The 26,888-nt window shown below is 46.2% G+C and overlaps 1 pseudogene; it reads left to right on the forward strand.

Annotated features, from left to right (window-relative positions):
* Positions 1-26,888, forward strand: part of LOC123481400 — a 50,351-nt pseudogene that overhangs the window by 22,514 nt on the left and 949 nt on the right.

Here is a 26,888-nt window from a genome sequence, read left to right on the forward strand (position 1 = left end):
TGCGGGACGCCCTCTCCCGGCGTGATGCCGTCTTCGCTGCCTTTACCCGACGAGGGACGTCGGTCCCGAGGAGGGGGATGTGTGATGTCACGAGAGGCTGTGTCCTGGAGGGACGTTACATCCCTGAGATGGCTGCAAACCCAGACAGCTATGGCTCCATCTGCTGGTATGGTCGGGAACTCCAACCCTCTATGGCCAATCTTCCCACGCAGCTGAAACCAATCAGGAGCTGAGGAGCTGAAGGTTTGTTGAAGGGAAGAGACACGGTCTCCAAGCTGGGCTCTCTGGAGGACAAGAGTGCTGCACGTCCACTTCCATGAGGAATATAAGGATTTGGAGATACTTACCTTTGGGAAATACTCACCTTTGGATGTATGCACCTGTGGAAATACGTGTGGGACATTTGGAAGGACGTTTTGCTGGGTTGGCCACTAGCTGCAACGTGGAATACAGTAAGGCTGGGGAAAAGTTATTTGAGCGAGGAGAGTTATGATTTTGGATGTGGAAGAGACATCCCTGAACTGTTAACCCTTAAGAGCCACCAGAGAACAGAATTGTGTTATACTTTCGTTAGTTTCCCAAGACCTTTAATAAAATCCTTGTTTTGGTTGAACCTGGTCTCCTTGCACTACTTGAGCAATCCCGCTGAAAGCTGTGTAGCCTCTCGTGACATCACACAATAAAATTCCCAGCCGCGCCTGAATCTACCAGCGCCTTATGCTGGGAATGAGGTGCTACCTGTGGAAAACGTACAGGCATACAAAAATGGGCAACAGTGAGCTCTGGGTGAGTGGGGGCGCCTACTCACCTGGAGGGAATCCCCAGTGCGGGACCTGTCGTCATCTCCCCTAGGAGGCCATCCCCAGCACCTAGCCGCGGTGTGTCCTCCCGACCACAGTTGGTGCAGTGGATGGACCCCCTAGCCTGCCGACTCCTCCTCTCTCTAGCGCCCAGCGCCCCGAGCTCCTAGGACACGGCTCGGAGGCGCTGGAGGGTGAAATGGACGGACCCTCCGCAGGACGTCCGCGCGGGTAGCCAGTAGGTTATCCAGACTGATGGACATGTCAACCAGCTGGTCGAAAGAGAGGCTGGTGTCCCTACAAGCCAGCTCCGACGGACGTCCTCTCGTAGGGCTACATCTGTATAGATCGATGAGGGCCCGATCATTCCACCCTGCATCTGCCGCTAGAGTCCGGTCAGCCAACGAATTCCTGGGCACTTCTCCTCCCCTGCCGGAGGAAGACCAGACGCTCCCCCGCCGCTCCCCTCCGGGGGATGAGTCAAACACCGCCCTGAAGCGGCGGGAGAACTTCGTTGTAAGTAATCGTCGTGGCGTCGATCTTCCTCCACTCCGCGTTGGCCCACTCCAACGCTTTTCCGGCCAGGCAGGAGATCAGGGCGGACACGCTCTCAAGCCCTGAAGGTGCCGGGTGCACTGTGGCCAGGTATAGCTCCACCTGGAGTAGGAATCCCTGGCACCCAGCCGCGGTTCCGTCGTAGGCCCTCGGGAGAGATAGTCGGACTCCTCGAGGTTCCGGCGCTGGAATGGGCGGGCTGGCCGATGGTGCTGGCAGGGCGGGAGGCGGTGGAGGCGCACCCCAGCCTCGGAGGGTGGAAATCACCTCCTGCAGGGCGGTCCCCATCTGCAGGAGCTGCTCTTGTTGGTCCCGAACCTGGGCCTCCAGTCTCGTCTGGGCTGCTTCGGCTCCTGCTGATTCCATTGATGGTGTGTAATTCTGTCAGGGCGTGTTGTAGGTGTAATGTAGGAATCAAACGCAGGACTCAGACTGAATGTTCCAAAGGCTGTATTTCTGGCCAAACTAAGGCAACAGGACAACTTAGCCCGAAAGCGAAAAAAACACGCACGAAGGCGAAAGGTAATTGCGCACAAACAGGTGCGACAAAAATGTAACTGTGCACACACAGGTGCGAAAATGCTCCAGCACAGTGGAGAATAAGCTCAACCGAGCAAAACACAATACTGACGGAAATAATTACACACAACACTAGACAAACACAACGAGAAACTTATAGGACACTAATTACGCCAAAACAGAAACAGGTGTGGAAACAAACAGACAAAAGCAAACGAACATGAAACATATAGCGGTGGCAGCTAGAATTCCGGAGACGACGAACGCCGAAACCTGCCCGAACAAGGGAGAGAGGCAGCCTCGGCCGAAACCGTGACAGAAAAACGCATGTCAAAAATTTTATGAATTGATTTGCATTTTAATGAGGGAAATAAGTATTTGACCCCTCTGCAAAACATGACTTAGTACTTGGTGGTAAAACCCTTGGTGGCAATCACAGAGGTCAGACGTTTCTTGTAGTTGGCCATCAGGTTTGCACACATCTCAGGAGGGATTTTGTTCCACTCCTCTTTGCAGATCTTCTCCAAGTCATTAAGGTTTCGAGGCTGACGTTTGGCAACTCAAACCTTCAACTCTCTCCACAGATTTTCTATGGGATTAAGGTCTGGAGACTGGCTAGGCCCCTCCAGGACCTTAATGTGCTTCTTCTTGAGCCATTCCTTTGTTGCCTTGGCCGTGTGTTTTGGGTCATTGTCATGCTGGAATACCCATCCCGACCCATTTTCAATGCCCTGGCTGAGGGAAGGAGGTTTTCACCCAAGATTTGACGGTACATGGCCCCGACCATCATCCCTTTGATGCGGTGAAGTTGTCCTGTCCCCTTAGCAGAAAAACACCCCCGAAGCGTAATGTTTCCACCTCCATGTTTGACGGTGGGGATGGTGTTCTTGGGGTCATTGGCAGCATTCCTTCTCCTCCAAACGTGGCGAGTTGAGTTGATGCCAAAGAGCTCGATTTTGGTCTCATCTGACCACAACACTTTCACCCAGTTCTCCTCTGAATCATTCAGATGTTCATTGGCAAACTTCAGACGGGCATGTATATGTGCTTTCTTGAGCAGGGGGACCTTGCGGGCGCTGCAGGATTTCAGTCCTTCACGGCATAGTGTGTTACCAATTGTTTTCTTGGTGACTATGGTCCCAGCTGCCTTGAGATCATTGACAAGATCCTCCCGTGTAGTTCTGGGCTGATTCCTCACCGTTCTCATGATCATTGCAACTCCACGAGGTGAGATCTTGCATGGAGCCCCAGGCCGAGGGAGATTGACAGTTATTTTGTTTTTCTTCCATTTGCGAATAATCGCACCAACTGTTGTCACCTTCTCACCAAGCTGCTTGGCGATGGTCTTGTAGCCCATTCCAGCCTTGTGTAGGTCTACAATCTTGTCCCTGACATCCTTGGAGAGCTCTTTGGTCTTGGCCATGGTGGAGAGTTTGGAATCTGATTGATTGATTGCTTCTGTAGACAGGTGTCTTTTATACAGGTAACAAGGTGAGATTAGGAGCACTCCCTTTAAGAGTGTGCTCCTAATCTCAGCTCGTTACCTGTATAAAAGACACCTGGGAGCCAGAAATCTTTCTGATTGCGAGGGGGTCAAATACTTATTTCCCTCATTAAAATGCAAATAAATTAAAAACATTTTTGACATGCGTTTTTCTGGATTTTTTTGTTGTTATTCTGTCTCTCACTGTTCAAATAAACCTACCATTAAAATTATAGACTGATCATTTCTTTGTCAGTGGGCAAACGTACAAAATCAGCAGGGGATCAAATACTTTTTTCCCTCACTGTATATATATATATATATATATATATATATATATATATAACACACATATATACATTCATACATACACACTGTGATGTCACAGAGGCTGTGTCCTGGAGGGACGTTACATCCCCCCTGAGGTGGCTGCAAACCCAGACAGCTATGGCTCCATCTGCTGGTATGGTCGGGAACTCCACCCCTCTATGGCCAATCTTCCCACGCAGCTGAAACAAATGAGGAGCTGATGAGCTGAAGGTTGGGGAAGTGAAGAGACACAGTCTCCAACCTGGGCTCTCTGGAGAACAAGAGTGCTGCACGTCCACTTCCATGAGGAATATAAGGATTTGGAGATACTTACCTTTGGGAAATACTCACCTTGGGATATATGCACCTGTGGAAATACGTGAGAGACATTTGGAAGGACTTTTTGCTGGGTTGGCCACTAGCTGCAACGTGGACTACAGTAAGGCTGGGGAAAAGTTATCTGAGCGAGTGAGAATTATGATTTTGGATGTGGAAGAGACATCCCTGAACTGTTAACCCTTAAAGAGCCACAAGAGAACAGAATTTTGTTATATTTTCGATTAATTTCCCAAGACCTATAATAAAATCCTTGTTTTGTTTGAACCTTGTCTCCTTGCACTACTTGAGCAATCCCGCTGAAAGCTGTGTAGCCTCTCGTGACGTCACAGATGGTGGAGAATACGGGCACGCTCAAGCGTTAATAGTGCATGTCAGAGGAGGATACCGAAGGTTTGATCACCCAGTTTTCCAAGTTGGCCGTAGGCTCCCCGCCCGACTGAAATGGAGGACATATTGAAAGCCCTTGTTGCTGGCCAGCAAGCCCAGATGCAAGCAAACGTGGCTCTCTTGGAGGAGCAAAAGAAAGCCAACCTTCTGAAGGCAGAGGAATTGCAGTTGCAGAGACAGAGGGTGGTCCAAAATACCCGCCCAATAAAGGCAAGTGACTTTATATCTAAGATGGGAGCTACCGATGACATTGAGGCATACCTGCATGCATTTGAGGCCACGGCCACTAGGGAAGCCTGGCCCAAGCAACAGTGGGTTGGTCTGTTAGCCCCCTTCCTAACCGGGGAAGCGCTGAATGCTGTCCGGGGACCTGGGCCCTGACCAGGTTACTGACTATGATGCCCTGAAGTCTGAGATCCTCAGCAGATATGGACTCACAAGGTTTGGTATGGCCCAGCGCTTTCACAGTTGGACCTTCCAACCAGACCAACCTCCTCGGGCGCAGATGCATGAACTTGTCCGAATCGCAAGGAAATGGCTGGATCCGCAGAGGAATACAGCAGCGGCGGTGGTGGAGGCCGTTGTGGTGGATCGTTACCTACGCGCCCCTGCCTTATGAGGCAAAACGGTTCATCAGTCAACAGGCCTTGACCACGGCTGATCTGACCGTGGAAGCTGTGGAAAAGTACCAGGCCACAGCGGAGATGCTGAATGCTTCCCGGAAAAACCCCAGGAGTGCGGCCCCACCACAAATGGGGAAAACCCGTCCAAAGGACCCCAAGGTCTCGAACCCCGCCGCGTCAGGACTTATCCCGGCTCCAGGGGGAGCCAGAAACCAGGCGGGTCAAGAAGAGTACACCAGGATGGGGAACCTCGACAGTGTTACCGGTGTGGGGAGATGGGACATATCTCCTGGCCGTGTGGGGAAACCAGCCGATGAACCTATGCCCACTGCGGAGTCCTCCAGCTCAGCACCCACACATCGTTTTGCCTCGCTCTTGGGAGTCGTAGATGGCGGCCCAGATCGACCCCCCACCTGCCCGGTAACTGTGAATCACCATGATGTGGAGGCCTTACTGGATTCTGGTAGCCGGGCCACCCTGGTGCGTAAGGATTTGGTGGGCCCCACGTGTCTGACCCCGGGAAAGTCCTCCCAGTTTCCTGTGTCCATGGGGACACCAGAGAATACCCCATTACTGAACTTACAATGACCAGCACACGGGGAACCATACACACGACGGCGGGGGGTGGTTGATTCCCTCCCCGTCCCTGTCCTAATTGGACGAGACTGCCCCGCCTTTTACCCACTCTGGAGAGAGTCTCAGGAGAGGATAACCCGAGTACCTCGGAAACGGAGAGGCAAGACTCATCCTGGGAAGGCTCCGGTGCAATCCTCCGAGTTACTCACTCCCGCCCGGGCTCTGATAGGGATGGCAGGTGCCCAGACCGACACAGAGACGGAGCTACAGAATCTGGACAAAGAACTGTCTGGTCTGAAGGGGACCGCTGAGAGGTATCGTTTGTTAAAGCAACAGTTAGACATGAAGACAGAAGAGTTAGATATCCTCCAGGCTAAACTCCAACAGAGCTCCTTCCCTAAGCAACAGGAGGAGCTGGAGAGGCTGCGCAGGACCATCGAGGAGTGTGAGGAGACCCTGCGCAGTAGTAAGGAGGTCCAGAAGAAGGCAGAGGAGAAGTACAAGGTGTTGGAGAACAAGATGAAGAATGCGGAGGCAGAGAGAGAGAAGGAACTGAAAGCTGCTCAACAGAAGCTAAACTCTGCTAAAACCAAGGCTGATGCGTTCAGTAAGAAACTCAAGGAGAGACAACAGGAGGCTGAGTCCCTGGTCCTAGAGTTGGAGGAGTTGAAGAGAGAGCAGTCTGGCAAGCACCACGGCAATGCGGACGCCCTCTCCCGGCGTGATGCCTTCTTCGCTGCCTTTACCCCGACGAGGACGTCGGTCCCGAGGAGGGGGATGTGTGATGTCACGAGAGGCTGTGTCCTGGAGGGACGTTACATCCCCTGAGGTGGCTGCAAACCCAGACAGCTATGGCTCCATCTGCTGGTATGGTCGGGAACTCCACCCCTCTATGGCCAATCTTCCCACGCAGCTGAAACAAATGAGGAGCTGATGAGCTGAAGGTTGGGGGAAGTGAAGAGACACAGTCTCCAACCTGGGCTCTCTGGAGAACAAGAGTGCTGCACGTCCACTTCCATGAGGAATATAAGGATTTGGAGATACTTACCTTTGGGAAATACTCACCTTGGGATATATGCACCTGTGGAAATACGTGAGAGACATTTGGAAGGACTTTTTGCTGGGTTGGCCACTAGCTGCAACGTGGACTACAGTAAGGCTGGGGAAAAGTTATCTGAGCGAGTGAGAATTATGATTTTGGATGTGGAAGAGACATCCCTGAACTGTTAACCCTTAAAGAGCCACAAGAGAACAGAATTTTGTTATATTTTCGTTAATTTCCCAAGACCTATAATAAAATCCTTGTTTTGTTTGAACCTTGTCTCCTTGCACTACTTGAGCAATCCCGCTGAAAGCTGTGTAGCCTCTCGTGACGTCACAACACATACAGTGGGGAGAACAAGTATTTGATACACTGCCGATTTTGCAGGTTTTCCTACTTACAAAGCATGTAAAGGTCTGTAATTTTTATCATAGGTACACTTCAACTGTGAGAGACGGATTCTAAAACAAAAATCCAGAAAATCACATTGTATGATTTTTAAGTAATTAATTTGCATTTTATTGCATGACATAAGTATTTGATACATCAGAAAAGCAGAACTTAATATTTGTTACAGAAACCTTTGTTTGCAATTACAGAGATCATATGTTTCCTGTAGGTCTTGACCAGGTTTGTACACACTGCAGCAGGGATTTTGGCCCACTCCTCCATACAGACCTTCTCCAGATCCTTCAGGTTTCGGGTCTGTTGCTGGGCAATACAGACTTTCAGCTCCCTCCAAAGATTTTCTATTGGGTTCAGGTCTGGAGACTGGCTAGGCCACTCCAGGACCTTGAGATGCTTCTTACGGAGCCACTCCTTAGTTGCCCTGGCTGTGTGTTTCGGGTCATTGTCATGCTGGAAGACCCAGCCACGACCCATCTTCAATGCTCTTACTGAGGGACCCAACCACGACCCATCCATCCTCCCCTCAATACTGTGCAGTCGTCCTGTCCCCTTTGCAGAAAAGCAACCCCAAAGAATGATGTTTCCACCTCCATGCTTCACGGTTGGGATGGTGTTCTTAGGGTTGTACTCATCCTTCTTCTTCCTCCAAACAAGGCGAAAGTGGAGTTTAGACCAAAAAGCTCTATTTTTGTCTCATCAGACCACATGACCTTCTCCCCATTCCTCCTCTGGATCATCCAGATGGTCATTGGCAAACTTCAGACGGGCCTGGACATGCGCTGGCTTGAGCAGGGGGACCTTGCATGCGCTGCAGGATTTTAATCCATGACGGCGTAGTGTGTTACTAATGGTTTTCTTTGAGACTGTGGTCCCAGCTCTCTTCAGGTCATTGACCAGGTCCTGCCGTGTAGTTCTGGGCTGATCCCTCACCTTCCTCATGATCAATGATGCCCCCACAAGGTGAGATCTTGCATGGAGCCCCAGATCGAGGGTGATTGACCGTCATCTTGAACTTCTTCCATTTTCTAATAATTGCGCCAACAGTTGTTGCCTTCTCACCAAGCTGCTTGCCTATTGTCCTGTAGCCCATCCCAGCCTTGTGCAGGTCTACAATCTTATCCCTGATGTCCTTACACAGCTCTCTGGTCTTGGCCGTTGTGGAGAGGTTGGAGTCTGTTTGATTGAGTGTGTGGACAGGTGTCTTTTTTTACAGGTAACGAGTTCAAACAGGTGCAGTTAATACAGGTAATGAGTGGAGAACAGGAGGGCTTCTTAAAGAAAAACTAACAGGTCTGTGAGAGCCGGAATTCTTACTGGTTGGTAGGTGATCAAATACTTATGTCATGCAATAAAATGCAAATTAATTACTTAAAAATCATACAATGTGATTTTCTGGATTTGTGTTTTAGATTCCGTCTCTCACAGTTGAAGTGTACCTATGATAAAAATTACAGACCTCTACATGCTTTGTAAGTAGGAAAACCTGCAAAATCAGCAGTGTATCAAATACTTGTTCTCCCCACTGTACATACATATACAGTGGGGGGAAAAAGTATTTAGTCAGCCACCAATTGTGCAAGTTCTCCCACTTAAAAAGATGAGAGAGTCCTGTAATTTTCATCATAGGTACACGTCAACTATGACAGACAAATTGACTTTTTTTTTCTCCAGAAAATCACATTGTAGGATTTTTTATGAATTTATTTGCAAATTATGGTGGAAAATAAGTATTTGGTCACCTACAAACAAGCAAGATTTCTGGCTCTCACAGACCTGTAACTTCTTCTTTAAGAGGCTCCTCTGTCCTCCACTCGTTACCTGTATTAATGGCACCTGTTTGAACTTGTTATCAGTATAAAAGACACCTGTCCACAACCTCAAACAGTCACACTCCAAACTCCACTATGGCCAAGACCAAAGAGCTGTCAAAGGACACCAGAAACAAAATTGTAGACCTGCACCAGGCTGGGAAGACTGAATCTGCAATAGGTAAGCAGCTTGGTTTGAAGAAATCAACTGTGGGAGCAATTATTAGGAAATGGAAGACATACAAGACCACTGATAATCTCCCTCGATCTGAGGCTCCACGCAAGATCTCACCCGTGAGGGTCAAAATGATCACAAGAACGGTGAGCAAAATCCCAGAACCACACGGGGGGACCTAGTGAATGACCTGCAGAGAGCTGGGACCAAAGTAACAAAGCCTACCATCAGTAACACACTACGCCGCCAGGGACTCAAATCCCGCAGTGCCAGACGTGTCCCCCTGCTTAAGCCAGTACATGTCCAGGCCCGTCTGAAGTTTGCTAGAGTGCCCATTGGATGATCCAGAAGAGGATTGGGAGAATGTCATATGGTCAGATGAAACCAAAATAGAACCTTTTGGTAAAAACTCAACTCGTCGTGTTTGGAGGACAAAGAATGCTGAGTTGCATCCAAAGAACACCATACCTACTGTGAAGCATGGGGGTGGAAACATCATGCTTTGGGGCTGTTTTTCTGCAAAGGGACCAGGACGACTGATCTGTGTAAAGGAAAGAATGAATGGGGCCATGTATCGTGATATTTTGAGTGAAAACCTCCTTCCATCAGCAAGATGGAGCATTGAAGATGAAACGTGGCTGGGTCTTTCAGCATGACAATGATCCCAAACACACCGCCCGGGCAACGAAGGGTGGCTTTGTAAGAAGCATTTCAGGTCCTGGAGTGGCCTAGCCAGTCTCCAGATCTCAACCCCATAGAAAATCTTTGGAGGGAGTTGAAAGTCTGTGTTGCCCAGCGACAGCCCCAAAACATCACTGCTCTAGAGGAGTTCTGCATGGAGGAATGGGCCAAAATACCAGCAACAGTGTGTGAAAACCTTGTGAAGACTTACAGAAAACGTTTGACCTGTGTCATTGCCAACAAAGGGTATATAACGAAGTATTGAGAAACTTTTGTTATTGACCAAATACTTATTTTCCACCATAATTTGCAAATCAATTCATTAAAAATCCTACAATGTGATTGTCTGGATTTTTTCTCCTCATTTTGTCTGTCATAGTTGACGTTTACCTATGATGAAAATTACAGGCCTCTCTCATCTTTTTAAGTGGGAGAACTTGCACAATTGGTGGCTGACTAAATACTTTTTTCCCCCACTGTATATATATATATATATATTTACATTTACATTTACGTCATTTAGCAGACGCTCTTATCCAGAGCGACTTACAAATTGGTGCATTCACGTTATAGCCAGTGGGATAACCACTTACAATGTTTTTTGTTTGTTTTTTTTGGGGGTGGGGTGGGATAAGGGGGGGATAGAAGGATTACTTGATCCCTAACCCAGGTATTCCTTAAAGAGGTGGTGTTTCAAATGTCTCCGGAAGGTGGTGAGTGACTCCGCTGTCCTGGCGTCGTGAGGGAGCTTGTTCCACCATTGGGGTGCCAGAGCAGTGAACAGTTTTGACTGGGCTGAGCGGGGAACTATGCTTCCGCAGAGGTAGGGGAGCCAGCAGGCCAGAGGTGGATGAACACAATGCCCTCGTTTGGGTGTAGGGACTGATCAGAGCCTGAAGGTACGGAGGTGCCGTTCCCCTCACAGCTCCGTAGGCAAGCACCATGGTCTTGTAGCAGATGCGAGCTTCAACTGGAAGCCAGTGGAGTGTGCGGAGGAGCGGGGGTGACGTGAGAGAACTTGGGAAGGTTGAACACCAGACGGGCTGCGGCATTCTGGATGAGTTGTAGGGGTTTAATGGCACAGGCAGGGAGCCCAGCCAACAGCGAGTTGCAGTAATCCAGACGGGAGATGACAAGTACCTGGATTAGGACCTGTGCCGTTCCTGTGTAAGGCAGGGTCGTACTCTCCGAATGTTGTAGAGCATGAACCTACAGGATCGGGTCACCGCCTTGATGTTAGCGGAGAACGACAGGGTGTTGTTCAGGGTCACGCCAAGGCTCTTCGCACTCTGGGAGGAGGACACAACGGAGTTGTCAACCGTGATGGCGAGATCTGGAACGGGCAGTCCTTCCCGGGAGGAAGAGCAGCTCCGTCTTGCCAAGGTTCAGCTTGAGGTGGTGATCCGTCATCCATACTGATATGTCTGCCAGACATGCAGAGATGCGATTCGCCACCTGGTTATCAGAAGGGGAAAGGAGAAAATGAGTTGTGTGTCGTCTGCGTAGCAATGATAGGAGAGGCCATGTGAGGATATGACAGAGCCAAGTGACTTGGTGTATAGCGAAAATAGGAGAGGGCCTAGATCTGAGCCCTGGGGGACACCAGTGGTGAGAGCACGTGGTGCGGAGACAGCGTCTCGCCACGCCACTTGGTAGGAGCGACCGGTCAGGTAGGACGCAATCCAAGAGTGAGCCGCGCCGGAGATCCCCAGCTCGGAGAGGGTGGAGAGGAGGATCTGATGGTTCACAGTATCAAAGGCAGCAGACAGGTCTAGAAGGACAAGAGCAGAGGAGAGAGAGTTAGCTTTAGCAGTGTGGAGAGCCTCCTAGACACAGAGAAGAGCAGTCTCAGTTGAATGACCAGTCTTGAAACCTGACTGGTTTGGATCAAGAAGGTCATTCTGAGAGAGATAGCAAGAGAGTTGGCTAAAGACGGCACGCTCAATAGTTTTGGAGAGAAAAGAAAGAAGGGATACTGGTCTGTAGTTGTTGACATCAGAGGGATCGAGTGTTGGTTTTTGAGAAGGGGTGCAACTCTCGCTCTCTTGAAGACGGAAGGGACATAGCCAGCGGTCAAGGATGAGTTGATCAGCGAGGTGAGGTAAGGGAGAAGGTCACCGGAGATGGTCTGGAGAAGAGAGGAGGGATAGGGGTAAGCGGGCCGGTTGTTGGCGGCCGGCCGTCACAAGTCGCAAGATTTTATCTGGAGAGAGAGGGAGAAAGAAGTCAAAGCATAGGGTAGGGCAGTGTGAGCAGGACCAGCAGTGTCATTTGACTTAACAAACGAGGATCGGATGTCGTCAACCTTCTTTTCAAAATGGTTGACGAAGTCATCCACAGAGAGGGAGGAGGGGGGGGAGGAGGATTCAGCAGGGAGGAGAAGGTGGCAAAAGAGCTTCCCTAGGGTTAGAGGCAGATGCTTGGAATTTAGAATGGTAGAAAGTGGCCTTGCAGCAGAAACAGATGAAGAAAAGGTAGAGGAGGGAGTGAAAAGATGCCAGGTCCGCAGGGAGTCTAGTTTTCCTCCATTTCCGCTCGGCTGCCCGGAGCCCTGTTCTGTGAGCTCGCAATGAGTCATCAAGCCACGGAGCTGGAGGGAGGACCGAGCCGGCCGGGAGGATAGGGGACATAGAGAGTCAAAGGATGCAGAAAGGGAGGAGAGGAGGGTTGAGGAGGCAGAATCAGGAGATTGGAGGGGAGAAGGATTGAGCAGAGGGAAGAGATGATAGGATGGAAGAGGAGAGAGTAGCAGGAGAGAGAGAGCGAAGGTTGCGACGGCGCATTACCATCTGAGTAGGGGCAGAGTGAGTAGTGTTGGAGGAGAGCGAGAGAGAAAAGGATACAAAGTAGTGGTTCGGAGACATGGAGGGGAGTTGCAGTGAGATTAGTAGAAGAACAGCATCTAGTAAAGATGAGGTCAAGCGTATTGCCTGCCTTGTGAGTAGGGGGACGGTGAGAGGGTGAGGTCAAAAGAGGAGAGGAGGGAAAGAAGGAGGCAGAGAGAAATGAGTCAAAGGTAGACGTAGGGAGGTTGAAGTCCCCCAGAACTGTGAGGGGTGAGCCATCCTCAGGAAATGAACTTATCAAGGCGTCAAGCTCATTGATGAACTCTCCAAAGGGAACCTGGAGGGCGATAAATAACAAGGATATTAAGCTTAAATGGGCTAGTGACTGTGACAGCATGGAATTCAAATGAGGAGATAGACAGATGGGTCAGGGGAAAAATAGAGAATGTCCACTTGGGAGAGATGAGGATTCCTGTGCCACCACCCCGCTAACCAGATGCTGGTCAGACGAGGAGATGTGGTCGAGAACACATGGTCAGACGAGGAGAGAGCAGTAGGAGTAGCAGTGTTTTCAGTGGTAATCCATGTTTCCGTCAGCGCCAAGAAGTCGAGGGACTGGAGGGTAGCATAGGCTGAGATGAACTCTGCCTTGTTGGCAGCAGAACGGCAGTTCCAGAGGCTGCCTGAGACCTGGAACTCCACGTGGGTGGTGCGTGCAGGGACCACCAGGTTAGAGAGGCAGCAGCCACGCGGTGTGAGGCGTTTGTATAGCCTGTGCGGAGAGGAGAGAACAGGGATAGACAGAGGCATAGTTGACAGGCTGCAGAAAATGGCTACAATAATGCAAAGGAGATCGGAATGAAATGAAACATCTGGGAAAGGAGAGAGCGGGGCCTCCCTCACCACAACACCCAAATATAACTCTCCCAACTTCCACCTCAGAAACTATAATTGTTGTAAACTACAGCGGTTCAATGTTTTCTAGGAATAGACTAACTTATTTTATTCAGCTAGCTAACTTGGTACAGTATTCTTCCGTGAAAATCGTCCAGGGCACCTAGTGATAAGACGCCACAGCCAGCTAGCATGCCGGACTCCAACAACACGGTTTAGCACCAATACTCGGCCACAACAAACCACCAGTGTGTCAACACGCCAAGCAGATTGTTCGTGTCCGTGTCTAACGTTGTGGGTTAGTCCCGACAGCTTGAGCGAGTCCGTCGTCAATTTATTATATATATACACACATACACACACACACACATACATACATACATACATACATTTTTTATTTATTTTTATTTCACCTTTATTTAACCAGGTAAACCAGTTGAGAACAAGTTCTAATTTACAACTGCGACCTGGCCAAGATAAAGCAAAGCAGTGCGATAAAAACAACAACACTGAGTTATATATGGGGTAAAACAAAACAAAGTCAAAAATACAACAGAAATACAATATACAGTGGGGAAAAAAGTATTTAGTCAGCCACCAATTGTGCAAGTTCTCCCACTTAAAAAGATGAGAGAGGCCTGTCATTTTCATCATAGGTACACGTCAACTATGACAGACAAAATTAGAAAAAAAAATTCCAGAAAATCACATTGTAGGATTTTTATGAATTTATTGGCATATGATGGTGGAAAATAAGTATTTGGTCAATAACAAAAGTTTCTCAATACTTTGTTATATACCCTTTGTTGGCAATGACACAGGTCAAACGTTTTCTGTAAGTCTTCACAAGGTTTTCACACACTGTTGCTGGTATTTTGGCCCATTCCTCCATGCAGATCTCCTCTAGAGCAGTGATGTTTTGGGGCTGTCGCTGGGCAACACAGACTTTCAACTCCCTCCAAAGATTTTCTATGGGGTTGAGATCTGGAGACTGGCTAGGCCACTCCAGGACCTTGAAATGCTTCTTACGAAGCCACTCCTTCGTTGCCAGGGCGGTGTGTTTGGGATCATTGTCATGCTGAAAGAGCCCAGCCACGTTTCATCTTCAATGCCCTTGCTGATGGAAGGAGGGTTTCACTCAAAATCTCACGATACATGGCCCCATTCATTCTTTCCTTTACACGGATCAGTCGTCCTGGTCCCTTTGCAGAAAAACAGACCCAAAGCATGATGTTTCCAACCCCATGCTTCACAGTAGGTATGGTGTTCTTTGGATGCAACTCAGCATTCTTTGTCCTCCAAACATGACGAGTTGAGTTTTTACCAAAAAGTTATATTTTGGTTTCATCTGACCATATGACATTCTCCCAATCCTCTTCTGGATCATCCAAATGCACTTCAGACGGGCCTGGACATGTACTGGCTTAAGCAGGGGGGACACGTCTCGCACTACAGGATTTGAGTCCCTGGCGGCGTAGTGTGTTACTGATGGTTGGCTTTGTTACTTTGGTCCCAGCTCTCAGCAGGTCATTCACTAGGTCCCCCCCGTGTGGTTCTGGGATTTTTGCTCACCGTTCTTGTGATCATTTTGACCCCACGGGGTGAGATCTTGCATGGAGCCCCAGATCGAGGGAGATTATCAGTGGTCTTGTATGTCTTCCATTTCCTAATAATTGCTCCCCACAGTTGATTTCTTCAAACCAAGCTGCTTACCTGTTGCAGATTCAGTCTTCCCAGCCTGGTGCAGGTCTACAATTTTGTTTTTGGTGTCCTTTGAAAGCTCTTTGGTCTTGGCCATTGTGAAGTTTGGAGTGTGACTGTTTGAGGTTGTGGACAGGTGTCTTTTATACTGATAACAAGTTCAAACAGGTGCCATTAATACAGGTAACGAGTGGAGGACAGAGGAGCCTCTTAAAGAAGAAGTTACAGGTCTGTGAGAGCCAGGAAATCTTGCTTGTTTGTAGGTGACCAAATACTTATTTTCCACCATAATTTGCAAATAAATTCATTAAAAATCCTACAATGGGATTTTCTGGATTTTTTTTCTCAATTTGTCTGTCATAGTTGACGTGTACCTATGATGAAAATTACAGGCCTCTCTCATCTTTTTAAGTGGGAGAACTTGCACAATTGGTGGCTGACTAAATACTTTTTGCCCCACTGTATACAGTGTGTGCAAATGTAGCAAGTTATGGAGGCAAGGCAATAAATAGGCTATAATGCAAAATAATTACAATTAGTATTAACACTGGAATGATAGATGTGCAAGAGATGATGTGCAAATAGAGATACTGGGGGTACAAATGAGCAAAATAAATAACAATATAGGGATGAGGTAGTTGGGCAGGCTAATTTCAGATGGGCTGTGTACAGGTGCAGTGATCGGTAAGGTGCTCTGACAACTGATGCTTAAAGTTAGTGAGGGAGATAAGTGTCTCCAGCTTCAGAGATTTTTGCAATTTGTTCCAGTCATTGGCAGCGAGAGAGCTGGAAGGAATGGCGGCCAAAGGAGGTGTTGGCTTTGGGGATGACCAGTGAGATATACCTGCTGGAGCGCAGACTACGGGTGGGTGTTGCTATGGTGACCAATGAGCTAAGATAAGGCGGGGATTTGCCTAGCAGTGATTTATAGATGGCCTGGAGCCAGTGGGTTTGGCGACGAATATGTAGTGAGGACCAGCCAACAAGAGCGTACAGGTCACAGTGGTGGGTAGTATATGGGGCTTTGGAGACAAACGGATGGCACTGTGATAGACTACATCCAATTTGCTGAGTAGAGTGTTGGAGGCTATTTTGTAAATGACATCGCCGAAGTCAAGGATCGGTAGGATAGTCAGTTTTACGAGGGCATGTTTGGCAGCATGAGTGAAGGAGGCTTTGTTGCGAAATAGGAAACCGATTCTAGATTTAACTTTGGATTAATGTGAGTCTGGAAGGAGAGTTTACAGTCTAACCAGACACCTAGATATTTGTAGTTGTCCACATACTCTAGGTCAGACCCGTCGAGAGTAGTGATTCTAGTCGGGTGGGCGGGTGCAAGCAGCGTTCGGTTGAAGAGCATGCATTTAGTTTTACTAGTGTTTAAGAGCAGTTGGAGGCTACTGAAGGAGTGTTGTATGGCATTGAAGCTCGTTTGGAGGTTTGTTAACACAGTGTCCAATGAAGGGCCAGATGTATACAAAATGGTGTCGTCTGCGTAGAGGTGGATCTGAGAGTCACCAGCAGCAAGAGCGACGTCATTGATATACACAGAGAAAAGAGTCGGCCCAAGAATTGAACCCTGTGGCACCCCCATAGAGACTGCCATAGGTCCAGACAACAGGCCCTCCGATTTGACACATTGAACTCTATCTGAGAAGTAGTTGGTGAACCAGGCGAGGCAGTCATTTGAGAAACCAAGGCTATTTAGTCTGCCAATAAGAATGCGGTGGTAGACAGAGTCGAAAGCCTTGGCCAGGTCAATGAAAACGGCTGCACAGTACTGTCTATTATCGATCGCGGTTATAATATCGTTTAGGACCTTGAGCGTGGCTGAAGTGCACCCATGACCAGCTCGGAAACCGGATTGCATAGCGGAGAAGGTACGGTGGGATTCGAAATGGTCGGTGATCTGTTTGTTGACTTGGCTTTCAAAAACTTTTGAAAGGCAGGGCAGGATGGATATGGGTCTGTAACAGTTACATACATACACATACATATCCTTTTTTAAAATATATATATTCCCCTTTATTACTTTCCAACCCCGCCACCCTTTCCCCACTTGGAGTAAACTAGTGAACAACAACGCCTAGGCCTCTACTTCCAGCCCATACCCACTATCTACATTTTATGGACACAGTCAATTTTACAGTAATTACATTTTGTTTGTTCTTTCTCCTGAACTTCTTCTACTCTCAACCTCTCCGATCATTTTCATGATGTCCATCCGGTTTGCTTCTATATGCCATATCTTTCTAACTGTGCTCCTTCACAAAAGCTCCCAACCTACAACCCATTCACTTATTATGGACACAGCGTGCCTACATTATTAGTTATCTTGTTATTGTTTGTTGTTAGTTGTTATTAGTCCCATCCTTCCATTCCATTCAACACCTCCCATCTATCTCTTAACGCTGCAATTTTTGGTTGTAATTTTGGGTAGAGCAGACATTTCCATATGATTTTGTTAGCTGCATGTGCGACATAACTCCACCAGTCCTACCGATGATATTATTTACAAAGATTATACCTTTTTTTAACATTTTGTCAAAGAAATAGTTTTTTGTCAATTACTATATTTGAGTTTAACCACAATATTTGTTGCATTATTTGTTCTGTCGTTTCTGGAGGATTAAATTTAAATTGCAACCAACTTTCTATGGCTTGTTTTAGAAATAGTGATATCTGGGAGATGATTTCCTTTTCAAATAACTGAAAGTGAATGGTTGTAATCTGAATAAAGGGAAAAAGGCCATTCTTGAACATTGGGTGTGACAATCTTACTAATTTGCTAGAGAACCAGTTCGGATTTAAGTATAACTTTTGTATGACTGAAGCTTTTAGTGATAGGTCTAATACTTTAATATTTAATCATTTCTGTCCTCCGAATTCATATTCATTATATAAATAGGCCCATTTAATTTTGTCTGGCTTGCCATTCCAAATAAATATGAATATTTTTTTTCCATATAATTTCAAAAACTGTTCGCTAGGCGCAGGCAAGATCATAAGCAAATAGGTAAACTGGGATAATACTAAAGAGTTAATCAGGGTGATTTTTCCACAAATTGACAGGCACCCACCTTTCCATGGTAGCAAGATCTTATCTATTTTTGCTAACTTTCTATTATAATTTATTGAAGTGAGATCATTTATTTCCTTTGGGATATGTATTCCGAGTATATCCACATCACCATCAGACCATTTTATTGGTAAACTACATGGCAATGTAAATTTTTTATTTTTTATTTTTCCAATACGTAATATAGTACATTTGTCATAATTTGGTTGTAATCCAGAGAGGTTAGAAAATATATCTAGATCCTCTATGAGGCTGTGGAGTGATTCTAGTTGTGGATTTAAAAGAAAACATGAATCATCACCGTACAATGACACCTTTGTTTTTAAGCCCTGGATTTCTAATCTCCTGATATTATTGTTGGATCTGATTTTAATAGCTAACATCTCGATGGCCACAATAAATAGATATGCCGATAGTGGACAACCTTATTTCACTCCTCTTGACAGTTTAAAACTTTGGGAGAAATAGCCATTATTTACTATTTTACACCTAGGGTTACTATACATGATTTTGACCCATTTTATAAGAGATTCACCAAAATTGAAATGCTCCAGGCATTTATATATAAACCCCAGTCGTACTTTATCAAATGCCTTTTCGAAGTCTGCTATGAAAAGCAGGCCTGGTTTCTCCGATTTTCCATAATGTTCTATTGTTTCCAAGACTTGCCTTATATTATCTCCAATGTATCTGCCATGTAAAAACCTGTCTGATTAGAATGAATAATATCCGACAATACCTTTTTAATTCTATGCGCTATACATTTTGCTAGAATGGTATACTTCGACTGGTATGCCATCCAACCCTGGAGTTTTCCCAGACTTAAAGTCTTTAATTGCATCCAGAAGTTCCTCCTCTGTAATTTCACCTTCACATGAGTCTTTCTGTTTGGCTGTTAATTTTACATTATCAATAGAAAAAAATCTCTACAATTAGCTTCAGTTAGAGGAGATGGAGGCGACTGAAACGAAAACATATGCTTAAAGTACCTTGTTTCTTCCTTCAAAATATAATTTGGTGAATCATGGGTTACTCCGTCAATTGTAACCAATTTCATTAAATTATTTTTGGTAGCATTCCTATGTTGAAGATTAAAAAAGAATTTGGTGCATTTTTCCCATATTCCATCCAGTTTGCTTTATTTTTATAATATATTACACTTGATATTTCTTGAATTAGTTTCTCCATTTCTTTTAGTTTTTCCTCTAATATATTCTGAGCCTCTATGTTACAGTTTTTATTGCCATCTATCTGTTCTGTTAGACTTTCTATTTCCTTTGTTAGTATAAACTCTTTTGACCTAAATTGCTTTTGTTTTCGAGATGAGTACTGAATTGCATGGCCTCTAAAGGCACATTTAAAGGTGTCCCATACAATAAGGGGATTTGCTATGTTATGTCGGAAAAAGTCAGTTATAAATTCCTTTGTCCTAGTTAAAAATAAATTATCATCCAATAGGCTTTGATTAAATTTCCAATATCCTCGCCCACATGGAAATTCAGTAAGAGTAATGTATATGCCAATTATATGATGGTCCGACCGCATTCTGTCCCCTATCAACACTTTTTTAACTTTTGGCGCCAACGAGAATGAGAGACCTGTATTAGATTGGTGGTCAAAGTTAATAAAACTGCATTCATATCAGCACCTATGATCAGAGAAAAATCTGTAATATTAGATTTTCAAAAATGTCGGTTGGAGCATATACTGATATAAAAGCCATTTTCCTACCTGAGATTACAGTTTTGATATAAGATATATGATATCCTACCGTCAGCACTACCATATCTTTCCAGAACAGCCAGTGTTAAACTATGTCTCATGACAACAAGGGAGCCACGAGTTTTGGAATCTACAGAGGATGACACTGCAACATAATGCCTGTTTGCAAATCTTTGGGCATCAGATTATTTTAGGTGGAACTCTTGAATAAATATAACATTGTTATGTCTACGAAAGTAATCTAAGCAGGCCGCTTGTTTATTATGGCCATTAATGCCATTAACATTCCATCTTGCTAGCTATAGTGTTGTTAAGTGATATATTAAAAAGCAATCTTGTGCATGAAATTTGAAGTGAAAGCAAAACCCACCCCCCTACCCTAGTCGCCAGACCCCCACCCTAGAAGCCCAATTATGTTTTGCTGAAGCTCACCACTCTCATTTTTGACCTGAGCTTCGGAGTGTGTAATTGATGCCACCTCAGCCAAAGAGTAAAAACCACAAGAAAACAAATCTATAAGAGAAAAGCAGTGTACATGAAGAGCACGAAAGATGTGTTGATGAGAAACAGATCAATTAATTGAACTAGTTGCAGTCAGATGAGAGTGGAGATTCACAGGATTACAATAGAATATGGAAATGTAATCAGCACTGTAAACTTCACATCAGCTTGGAACTCTTGGCTGCATTTGTCTTTCACAAAGTTTTTATACTTAGTCTGGCTGTCTCTCCTGTGTTTCCCTGTTCAGCCCCCATGGCGTCTGCTCTGAGTGCTCGCTACAGCCACCGGGCCGTGGTGATGATAGGGGGTCTACTGAGCAGCGCGGGGATGGTGGCTGGGGCTTACGCCCAAAACCTGGTTCAACTTTTACATCACTGTAGGACTCCTAACCGGTAAGTGGTCTGACAGTATAGATACAAACACACATAGATCAGGTTTGCAAATTGGTTAGGACCCAAAAAGTGACCACATTTTCTAGCACCTTTTTTTTTTTTTTTTTATAACAAGTAGATAATACGCATTTAATTAATCTCAATACTCCTTACTTTCCAAACCACAATAGATAGAGAACATAGTGTCCTAGGGCAGGGGGAGTTGGGCTCTTTGGTCTGCGCTTAAGGTTTATCATGACAGGTCATGTTAATCTCAGTCTCCCAGACAGGGCATTATAATTATCATTATTTATTTTATTTTATTGCCAAATTACATTTTCTCTGTTTCGTTTTTCCAGGTTTGGGATTGTTCCCAATTTTTTTCTGGTGTTCACTCAAAAACACACTTTTTAAAATAAAAAAAACTACCAAATTGGATATTATAAGTCCACAAGAATGATAAAACCACATCAGGAGACCATTTTTGAGGTCTGGGGGAAAATCTGATTTTTTTGGGGGGTGAGTGTGTAGTTGTCCTTTAATTCAATTGTGCACCAGCTAGAGACCATTGTTTGGCTAGCGCTTAGCGGTCTGTAGCGGTTCTTGTAGCGGTGTTTCATGTGATGGGAAGAGTTTGCAAAACAAATCCCCACCAGATGATACAAATCATCATGATATCATTCTGCCAGGTAGGCCTACTTTGCAGTCAACATTTCACTGATGCATTCTGTTCATGATTTATGATAAATTAGTGCAATTTAACTATGTTTCTATTAAAACCCCCCCCAACCCCCTCTGAATCAGAGAGGTGCAGGGGGGCTACCTTAATCGACATCCAGAATATCGCTGAAAACCGAAGAGTTTGCATCCCAATCTTTCCTTAAATTACTTATTTCTCCAGTCACACAGACAGTGCTGTGGTCTTTACTTGCCCTGTAGGTTTTGGCTATGCCCTGACCTGGACCCCCACAGTGACCATGGTGGGCTGGTATTTTGAGAAGAGGAGGCCCATGGCCAACGCCCGCCAGTGCTGGAGAGTGCATCATCACCTTCCTGTTGACACCCCTGTTCCAGCTGCTGGTTGACCACTACTCCTGGAGGGGGGCCATGCTGGTGATGGGGGGCCTGCAGCTCAACCTGTGTGTTTGTGGGATGTTACTGCGCCCCCTGAACACCCCCACTAAGCTGCCTCCCAAGGAGGTCAGAGAGGAGGAAGGGGACTTGACGTTGGATGCCTTGCCCCAGACTAAATCCAGCTCTGAGGGGACAGTGGAGGGTACAGGGAAGGCCCAAGCCCAGAAGGCCAGAAAGGATGCGCTACGGAGCAAAGTCCTGCACTACGTGGACTACACACTCATCACCAACCCCCGCTTCATGGTCTACTCCATGTTCGGGGTGTTTGCTGCTCTGGGCTTTTTTGCCCCGGCCCTCTTCCTTGTGCCCTATGCCCGGAGCCAGGGAGTGGAGGAGTACCAGGCGGCTGCCCTCATGTCCATCTCAGCAGCTCTGGACCTGACGGGCCGGGTGTTCTTCGGCTGGGTGGCCAACCTGCATCTGGTGGAGATGGTGCAACAGCTGACTGCCACTGTGATCCTGCTGGGTATAGTGCTGCTGCTGTGTCCCTTGGCCTCCTCCTTCCCAGCGCTGGCTGCCTTCAGTGCAGCCTATGGCCTGGTGTTCGGGGCCACCGTCTCCATCCACATCACCGTGCTGGCTGAGGTGGTAGGCGTGCAGCGGCTGGGGATTTGCTATGTTATGTCGGAAAAAGTCAGTTATAAATTCCTTTGTCCTAGTTAAAAATAAATTATCATCCAATAGGCTTTGATTAAATTTCCAATATCCTCGCCCACATGGAAATTCAGTAAGAGTAATGTATATGCCAATTATATGATGGTCCGACCGCATTCTGTCCCCTATCAACACTTTTTTAACTTTTGGCGCCAACGAGAATGAGAGACCTGTATTAGATTGGTGGTCAAAGTTAATAAAACTGCATTCATATCAGCACCTATGATCAGAGAAAAATCTGTAATATTAGATTTTCAAAAAATGTCGGTTGGAGCATATACTGATATAAAAGCCATTTTCCTACCTGAGATTACAGTTTTGATATAAGATATATGATATCCTACCGTCAGCACTACCATATCTTTCCAGAACAGCCAGTGTTAAACTATGTCTCATGACAACAAGGGAGCCACGAGTTTTGGAATCTACAGAGGATGACACTGCAACATAATGCCTGTTTGCAAATCTTTGGGCATCAGATTATTTTAGGTGGAACTCTTGAATAAATATAACATTGTTATGTCTACGAAAGTAATCTAAGCAGGCCGCTTGTTTATTATGGCCATTAATGCCATTAACATTCCATCTTGCTAGCTATAGTGTTGTTAAGTGATATATTAAAAAGCAATCTTGTGCATGAAATTTGAAGTGAAAGCAAAACCCACCCCCTACCCTAGTCGCCAGACCCCCACCCTAGAAGCCCAATTATGTTTTGCTGAAGCTCACCACCTCATTTTTGACCTGAGCTTCGGAGTGTGTAATTGATGCCACCTCAGCCAAAGAGTAAAAACCACAAGAAAACAAATCTATAAGAGAAAAGCAGTGTACATGAAGAGCACGAAAGATGTGTTGATGAGAAACAGATCAATTAATTGAACTAGTTGCAGTCAGATGAGAGTGGAGATTCACAGGATTACAATAGAATATGGAAATGTAATCAGCACTGTAAACTTCACATCAGCTTGGAACTCTTGGCTGCATTTGTCTTTCACAAAGTTTTTATACTTAGTCTGGCTGTCTCTCCTGTGTTTCCCTGTTCAGCCCCCATGGCGTCTGCTCTGAGTGCTCGCTACAGCCACCGGGCCGTGGTGATGATAGGGGGTCTACTGAGCAGCGCGGGGATGGTGGCTGGGGCTTACGCCCAAAACCTGGTTCAACTTTACATCACTGTAGGACTCCTAACCGGTAAGTGGTCTGACAGTATAGATACAAACACACATAGATCAGGTTTGCAAATTGGTTAGGACCCAAAAAGTGACCACATTTTCTAGCACCTTTTTTTTTTTTTTTTTTGAATAACAAGTAGATAATACGCATTTAATTAATCTCAATACTCCTTACTTTCCAAACCACAATAGATAGAGAACATAGTGTCCTAGGGCAGGGGGAGTTGGGCTCTTTGGTCTGCGCTTAAGGTTTATCATGACAGGTCATGTTAATCTCAGTCTCCCCAGACAGGGCATTATAATTATCATTATTTATTTTATTTTATTGCCAAATTACATTTTCTCTGTTTCGTTTTTCCAGGTTTGGGATTGTTCCCAATTTTTTTCTGGTGTTCACTCTCAAAAACACACTTTTTAAAATAAAAAAAACTACCAAATTGGATATTATAAGTCCACAAGAATGATAAAACCACATCAGGAGACCATTTTTGAGGTCTGGGGAAAATCTGATTTTTTTGGGGGGTGAGTGTGTAGTTGTCCTTTAATTCAATTGTGCACCAGCTAGAGACCATTGTTTGGCTAGCGCTAGCGGTCTGTAGCGGTTCTTGTAGCGGTGTTTCATGTGATGGGAAGAGTTTGCAAAACAAATCCCCACCAGATGATACAAATCATCATGATATCATTCTGCCAGGTAGGCCTACTTTGCAGTCAACATTTCACTGATGCATTCTGTTCATGATTTATGATAAATTAGTGCAATTTAACTATGTTTCTAATAAGCAACCCCCCCAACCCCTCTGAATCAGAGAGGTGCAGGGGGCTACCTTAATCGACATCCAGAATATCGCTGAAAACCGAAGAGTTTGCATCCCAATCTTTCCTTAAATTACTTATTTCTCCAGTCACACAGACAGTGCTGTGGTCTTTACTTGCCCTGTAGGTTTTGGCTATGCCCTGACCTGGACCCCCACAGTGACCATGGTGGGCTGGTATTTTGAGAAGAGGAGGCCCATGGCCAACGCCCTCGCCAGTGCTGGAGAGTGCATCATCACCTTCCTGTTGACACCCCTGTTCCAGCTGCTGGTTGACCACTACTCCTGGAGGGGGGCCATGCTGGTGCTGGGGGGCCTGCAGCTCAACCTGTGTGTTTGTGGGATGTTACTGCGCCCCCTGAACACCCCCACTAAGCTGCCTCCCAAGGAGGTCAGAGAGGAGGAAGGGGACTTGACGTTGGATGCCTTGCCCCAGACTAAATCCAGCTCTGAGGGGACAGTGGAGGGTACAGGGAAGGCCCAAGCCCAGAAGGCCAGAAAGGATGCGCTACGGAGCAAAGTCCTGCACTACGTGGACTACACACTCATCACCAACCCCCCGCTTCATGGTCTACTCCATGTTCGGGGTGTTTGCTGCTCTGGGCTTTTTTGCCCCGGGCCTCTTCCTTGTGCCCTATGCCCGGAGCCAGGGAGTGGAGGAGTACCAGGCGGCTGCCCTCATGTCCATCTCAGCAGCTCTGGACCTGACGGGCCGGGTGCTTCGGCTGGGTGGCCAACCGCATCTGGTGGAGATGGTGCAACAGCTGACTGCCACTGTGATCCTGCTGGGTATAGTGCTGCTGCTGTGTCCCTTGGCCTCCTCCTTCCCAGCGCTGGCTGCCTTCAGTGCAGCCTATGGCCTGGTGTTCGGGGCCACCGTCTCCATCCACATCACCGTGCTGGCTGAGGTGGTAGGCGTGCAGCGGCTGGGGAGCGCCCTCGGCTTCTTCATGCTCATCCGCAGCAGTGGCGGCCTCTGGGGCCACCCATCGCAGGTGAGCTTGTCTGTCATTAGCTCAAGGGTATTCTCTATGACCTTGTCTCTGGTTGTGCAATTCCAGAAGGCATTTGCTTATAGAAAATGTAACCATGAGTAATGAACCTTGTGTGATTACTGTAACCATGTTCTGGTTTTAACTGAACATCACCTCATGTAGCTAACCATTGAGGGATTTTAGCTCTTCCTTCGAAAGGTCATCCTCCAGTAGATTATGGCTTTTACTATCATTCATATACAGAGATCCTATATTCAGAGAAGGTGCACAAATATATATCATTGTGCTTTACAGTTAATTTCATGGGCTATTGATCCCATGATAAATGTATTTCTCTGGGATGGGTTTCCTCTCCATTGACTTCCTCTTCTAACACACACGCTCCGCTCCAGCTCTTTGTCTGAATGTAAAATGATGTTTCACAGACCTTGTGAACAACTGCACGCACAGCATTGGGTAAAAATATAAATAGCAAAGGCATTCTTAAATGTTAACTCTGTATGATCACAGTCCAAAAACAAACAATACAGTCTAGTGGAAGAATACCAACAGTATAATGGACATGCCCCACCACCCTCAGAAAAGCTCTGATAACCATAGCATTTGGGGTTGATTACAGAGGTGGTAACATTTTGCCCCTCTGGTCTAAACAATAGCAGTAAATATAGGCTGTCAAATCAAGGCTTGGCTTGGCACCACACAGCTCGGGGCATGCCAGAAAGTGTCCTGCCTCAGAGCACATTCAACACTACATCAGGTGGAAAAACCTCTATGTCAAACTCTGGCCCGGTCGCCAAATAAAAAACATGTGGCTATAGCTATTCCAGAAGACAATTGACTGAGTTTATAGTTTTCCTGTCAGTAATAGAGAAGAGAAATGCGAGTTGTTGAAGTTGGAGAGGCTGGATTTCACTTTGGACATCTGCATGGGAGGAATGTAGTTCTCACATAACGATCCATGTAATTGCATTGTAAATTAATGTAGGCCCTGATGCAGTTTGTAAGAGGGAAGCACACTGTTTCTCGGCCAGAGTTGAGTTCCACCCAGCTCTCTCTCTCTCTCTCTCTCTCTCTCTCTCTCTCTCTCTCTCTCATATTAAACACTACTGCTGAGAGAGAGGGAGTGGGGGGGGCTTAGCAGAGAGACTACAGCCCAGGGAACATTATCAACACAATTAAAGCTCTTTGGATTAGCACGGTATCAAAATATCACATCTCCAAATTCTGTTTCAAGTTCATTTAAAAGGCCATTAAGATACAGAAAATCTAAGTTGTATGTTGATTTTCCCTTTCCCTTATGTTCCGGGGGCAATTTGACCCGGAACAGAGTTTGAAATCACTAAAATAATATTTTACGTTACTTTTCCA

The sequence above is a fragment of the Coregonus clupeaformis genome, chromosome 19 (genome assembly GCF_020615455.1).
Source record: "Coregonus clupeaformis isolate EN_2021a chromosome 19, ASM2061545v1, whole genome shotgun sequence".
NCBI lineage: Eukaryota > Metazoa > Chordata > Actinopteri > Salmoniformes > Salmonidae > Coregonus > Coregonus clupeaformis.